Here is a 6,220-nt window from a genome sequence, read left to right as displayed (position 1 = left end):
TGTATCGGTCTCGTCTCACATTTTTTGCAGGGAAATTACTCTCGAAATGGGAAGGACCATATGTCATTGTGGAGGTGTATCGTTCAGGGGCAATTAAACTTAGTTCTCTGCAAGGTGATGCCACACAAGTGGTGAATGGACAAAGACTCAAGCATTATATCCCTGGTGATTCTTATAATGAAGATGTTGATGTTATTCGAGTGGTGACTCCGGAAGCTTTCATCAAAGGACAAATTGACAGTCCTGTAGAGTTCGACTTTGAATAGGTAACAGTACTGGTAATAAAAAGTCCGCGTTTAACTTTCCGAACAATGTTTTTGCTGTTTTTGGAAAATATGAAAAAATGCGAGATCGAAACGGAGTGGAGGAGACGCACGAGGGCGTGCCCCCATAGGCCGGCGCGGGCCCCAGGCTGGCCGCGCCGCCCTATGAGGAGGGCCCCTCGTTGCCCCTTTCCGACTCTGGTTTGACCTGGTACTATCCTTTCGTCATAAAAATTTCTTCTATATAATCCCCCGGACCCCTGGAGGTCTGTATATCGTTTTCTCGTCGTGTTTTGTTTCGAGCTGTTTTCTGCCAGGATCTGTTTTTGATCTAGAAGCACCATGGTCTCCAACAACAAGGGAAAGGGGATTTCGGATGAAGATATTCAAGATCCCGAGTGGAAAGAGGTGGATAAGAGTGTCGAGGAAGAAGTGAAGGAGGTGTCATCAAAAAGAGAGCAACAAGCTGTTGGGAGTAAGCAAATCTTGGTGGGATCGGTTGACACTCGACGTTCTTTTTCTCATAACTTGCAGGGACCCTTACCACCTACCCCCAGCCTCGACTCTTTCCCTATTTTTGAGGAAGCTTTACGGGTTACCGATGAGTTTTGTGATCAATACCGTGCTCTGAGGAGGGAGGTGGAGATACTTCAGGAGGAGAATTATCGACTTCGCAGAATGCTAGAGCGGTTCCTCACTCCCATTAGGGTTGTCCCATCATCAGCACCACCGAAGGAGTAATTCATCATTGGTATTGGCACCCCCTTGGCTTGTTCCAAGCTTGGGGGGAGTGCCGCGGTATCACATCATCACTATCTTTTACTTTTTACTGTCAAGTAGTGTCATATCATGAGTAGGGAAGTTATCATATAAGATGTGTTGCAGTGTGGAAGTATCTCTCTTTTAGTTGCTATGTATCCCTTGGTGTGAGTTATCGTTATGGAATATTAATGAGAAGTTTTTATCATTTACATATTGCACATCTTATTTTAGTTTGCAATCTCTATTATATGACTGATCTTGATGTTAGTATTGGTATCACTTTGGGAGCATTGAGTAAATCTATTTGGTTTTGCCAAACTTAGCATTGGTCAATAGCAACAACACTTTGAGTTAAATAGAAAAGAGGAAATACATGTAGATATGTTGTTTCATTATCTTGATTTCTTGTTAGCTCTTAGCTTATTATTCTGAAGATAAAATTGTTTGTGCTTACAATTTTGATGCATGATTGTTTCTATCACATGTATATTTGTTTGTTTCCCTCAACTCTTATGCTTGCTAATCAACCTTGCTAGCCAAAGACCTGTACTGAGAGGGAATGCTTCTCGTGCATCCAAACCCTTAAACCAAACCTATGCCATCAGTGTCCACCATAACTACCAACTATGTGGTATTTCCCTGCCATTCCAAGTAAATACTTCATGTGCTACCTTTAAACAATTCAAAAGTTATTACCTCTTATTTGTTTTAATGTTTTATAGCTCATTGATACGTCTCCGACGTATCGATAATTTCTTATGTTCCATGCCACATTATTGATGATATCTACATGTTTTATGCATACTTTATGTCATATTTATGCGTTTTCCGGAACTAACCTATTGACGAGATGCCGAAGGGCCAGTTGATGTTTTCTGCTGTTTTTGGTTTCAGAAATCCTAGTAAGGAAATATTCTCGGAATCGGACGAAATCAACGCCCAGCATCTTAGAATCCCCGGAAGCATCCAGAACACCCGAGAGAGGCCAGAGGGGGGCCACAGGCCCACCAGAGCATAGGCCGGCGCGGCCCAGGGGTGGCCCGCGCCCCCCTGTGGTGTCGTCGCCTCGTTGACCCTCCGATGCCGCCTCTTCGCCTATAAGAAGCCCCTCGACCTAAAACATCGATACAGAAAAGCCACGGTACGAGAAACCTTCCAGAGCTGCCGCCATCGCGAAGCCAAGATCTGGGGGACAGGAGTCTCTGTTCCGGCACGCCGCCGGGACGGGGAAGTGCCCCCGGAAGGCTCCTCCATCGACACCACCGCCATCTTCATCACCGCTGCTGTCTCCCATGAGGAGGGAGTAGTTCTCCATCGAGGCTAAGGGCTGTACCGGTAGCTATGTGGTTAATCTCTCTCCTATGTACTTCAATACAATAATCTCATGAGCTGCCTTACATGATTGAGATTCATATGAGTTTTGTATCACAATTCATCTATGTGCTACTCTAGTGATGTTATTAAAGTAGTTTATTCCTCCTGCACGGTGTAATGGTGACAGTGTGTGCATCGTGTAGTACTTGGCGTAGGCTATGATTGTGATCTCTTGTAGATTATGAAGTTAACTATTGCTATGATAGTATTGATGTGATGTATGCCTCCTTTCGTAGCATGAAGGTGACAGTGTGCATGCTATGTTAGTACTTGGTTTAGTTATGTTGATCTGTCATGCACTCTAAAGTTATTTAAATATGAACATCGAATATTGTGGAGCTTGTTAACTCCGGCATTGAGGGTTCGTGTAATGATGACCCACAAGTATAGGGGGTGTATCGTAGTATTTTCGATAAGTAAGAATGTCGATCCCAACGAGGAGCAGAAGGTGTTGACAAGCAGTTTCGATGAAGGATTCACTGTAAATGCTCACAGACAAGTATTCAGGGGGTTTTGATGTAACAGTTGAATAAAGTACGAGTAAGTGAAGTGCGAGAGTAACAATTGCAGCGAGTGGCCCAATCCTTTTTAGCACAAAGGACAAGCCGGTTTGTTTACTTATAATGACCAAACGTTCTCGAGGACACACGGGATTTTAGTCTAGTGCTTTCGCTACATACGGCTAAATAATCTTCATTGTTATGATAAGTGTTGTGTGGGTGAACCTATGCTAATGTACCGCCCTTCCTAGGACTAATACATACTTGTGATTATACCCCTTGCAAGCATCCGCAACTACAAGAAAGTAATTAAGAATAAATCTAACCACAGCCTTAAACTCTGAGATCCTGCGATCCCTCCTGCATCGATATACCAACGGGGGTTTAGGTTTCTGTCACTCCGGCAACCCCGCAATTGGCAAACGAATACAAGATGCATTCCCCTAGGCCCATAAATGGTGAAGTGTCATGTAGTCGACGTTCACATGACACCACTAGAAGAATAACACCACAACTTAAATATCACACCATTGAATATTACTCAACCATAATTCACTACTAACATTTAGACTTCACCCATGTCCTCAAGAACTAAATGAACTACTCACGAGACATCATATGGAACATGATCAGAGGTGATATGATGATGAATAACAATCTGAACATAAACTTGGTTCAATGGTTTCACTCAATAGCATCAACAACAAGTAGAAATCGATACCGGGAGAGTTTCCCCTATCAAACAATCAAGATCAAACCCAAATTGCTACGGCGATGACGGTGTCCAGCGGTGGAGACGGCGGTGATGATGGTGGAGATGATGATGATGGTGATGGAGATGATGTCCAGCTCGATGACGGTGACGATGGCGTCGATTTCCCCCTCCGGGAGGGAATTTCCCCGGCGGATTCCTGCCCGCCGGAGAGCTCTTTTCTCTCTGGTGTTCTCCGCCCCGCAGAGGCGGCTGTAACTCTTCGCGAGGTACCCTCTGTGGCTTAGGTTTTCGGGACGAAGGATTTCGCGAAGAAAAGGAGGCGAAAGGGGATGTGGGCCCCCCACACCACATGGCGGCGCGGCCAGGCCATGGGCCGCGCCGCCCTAGGGTGTGGGCCCACCCTGGGTCCTCCTGGCTCCTCCTTCTGGCTTCCTTCGTCATCTTGAAAAATAGGATTTTTGGTATAATTTCCTTCCACAGCTGATCTTCCGAAATATTGCGTTCTGACGGTGCTTTTTCCAGCGAGAATCCACGGCTCCGGTGCTTGATCCTCCAATAATGATGAAACATGCAAAATAGATGAAATAACATAAGTATTGTGTCCCAATATGAAATATATCAATGAATAACAGCAAATTATGATATAAAATAGTGATGCAAATTGGACGTATCATGTAATCCTACACAGTTAGTGGTGTTCATCATCCAACAAGAGAGTGTAGAGTCTAGCATCTATCTATTTATTCTGTTATGTGATCAATGTTGAGAGAGTCCACTAGTGAAAGTATGATCCCTAGGCCTTGTTCCTAAATACTGCTTTCGCTGCTTGTTTACTGTTTTACTGCGTTTCTACTGCCTGCAATATTACCACCATCCATCACACGCCAGTCCTAGGCAAAGCACTTTTCTGGGGCTGTTACTACTGCTCATACTTATTCATACCACCTGTATTTCACTATCTCTTCGCCGAACTAGTGCACCTATTAGGTGGGTTGGGGACACAAGAGACTTCTTGCTTTGTGGTTGCAGGGTTGCATGAGAGGGATATCTTTGACCTCTTCCTCCCTGAGTTCGATAAACCTTGGGTGATCCACTTAAGGGAAACTTGCTGCTGTTCAACAAACCTCTGCTCTTGGAGGCCCAACACTGTCTACAAGAATAGAAGCACCCGTAGACTTCAAGCACTTTTCTGGCGCCGTTGCCGGGGAGGAAAGGTAAAAGGCACTCATACTCCGGTTCCAGTAATGATGCTTTTAAGCGCCATTATGTGAGTGTTCGAAGTTATTTCCTTTAGATCCTGCAATTGCACCTTTTTGTTTCTTGTTTACACTAGTAAGGCATAATGGACAACAATGAGCTTCTTATTCTATTTCCTGATTTAAGACATGGATGGTTTGATCCGAAAATTAAAAAACCCATGGAACATATTAGTATGAACACTTTGAACACCATTGTTGCTAATGATATGGAAAATTCTAAGCTTGGGGAAGCTGGTTTTGATGAGCATGATCTTTTTAGTCCCCCAAGCATTGAGGAGAAAATTTTCTTTGATGATACTTTACCTCCTATTTATGATGATTATAATGATAGTAGCCTTTTGGTGCCACCTGTTATGGAGGATAAATTTGATTATGATTACAATATGCCTCCTATATTTGATGATGAGAATAATAATGATAGCTACTTTGTTGAATTTGCTCCCACTACAATTAATAAAATTGATTATGCTTATGTGGAGAGTAATAATTTTATGCATGAGACTCATGATAAGAATGTTTCATTTGATAGTTATATTGTTGAGTTTGCTCATGATACTACTAAAAGTTATTATGAGAGAGGAAAATATGGTTCAAGAAATTTTCATGTTACTAAAACACCTCTCTATGTGCTGAAATTTTTGAAGCTACACTTGTTTTATCTTTCTATGCTTGTTGCATTATGCTTCTTGAATTTATTTATTTACAAAATTCCTTTTTATAGGAAGCATGTTAGACTTAAATGTGTTTTGAGTTTGCTTCTTGATGCTCTCTTTTGCTTCAAATACTATTTCTTGCGAGTGCATCATTAAAACTGCTGAGCCCATCTTAATGGCTATAAAGAAAAAACTTTTTGGGAGATAACCCATGTGTTTATTTTACTACAATACTTTGTTTTATATTTGTGTCTTGGAAGTTGTTACTACTGTAGCAACCTCTCCTTATCTTAATTTTGTTGCATTATTGTGCCGAGTAAAGTCTTTGATAGCAAGGTTGATACTAGATTTGGATTACTGCGCAGAAACAGATTTCTTTGCTGTCACGAATTTGGGCCTAATTCTCTGTAGGTAACTCAGAAAATTATGCCAATTTACGTGAGTGATCCTCAGATATGTACGCAACTTTCATTCAATTTGAGAATTTTCATTTGAGCAAGTCTGGTGCCTCAATAAAATTCATCTTTACGAACTGTTCTGTTTTGACAGATTCTGCCTTTTATTTCGCATTGCCTGTTTTGCTATGTTCGATGGGTATTTCGATTCAATTTACTTTCAGTAGCTTTGTGCAATGTCCAGAAGTGTTAAGAATGATTATGTCACCTCTGAACATATATATTTTGATTGCGCACTA

This window comes from Lolium perenne, chromosome 2 (genome assembly GCF_019359855.2).
Source record: "Lolium perenne isolate Kyuss_39 chromosome 2, Kyuss_2.0, whole genome shotgun sequence".
NCBI classification, from domain to species: Eukaryota; Viridiplantae; Streptophyta; class Magnoliopsida; order Poales; family Poaceae; genus Lolium; species Lolium perenne.
Note: the sequence above shows the minus strand (reverse complement) of the source record.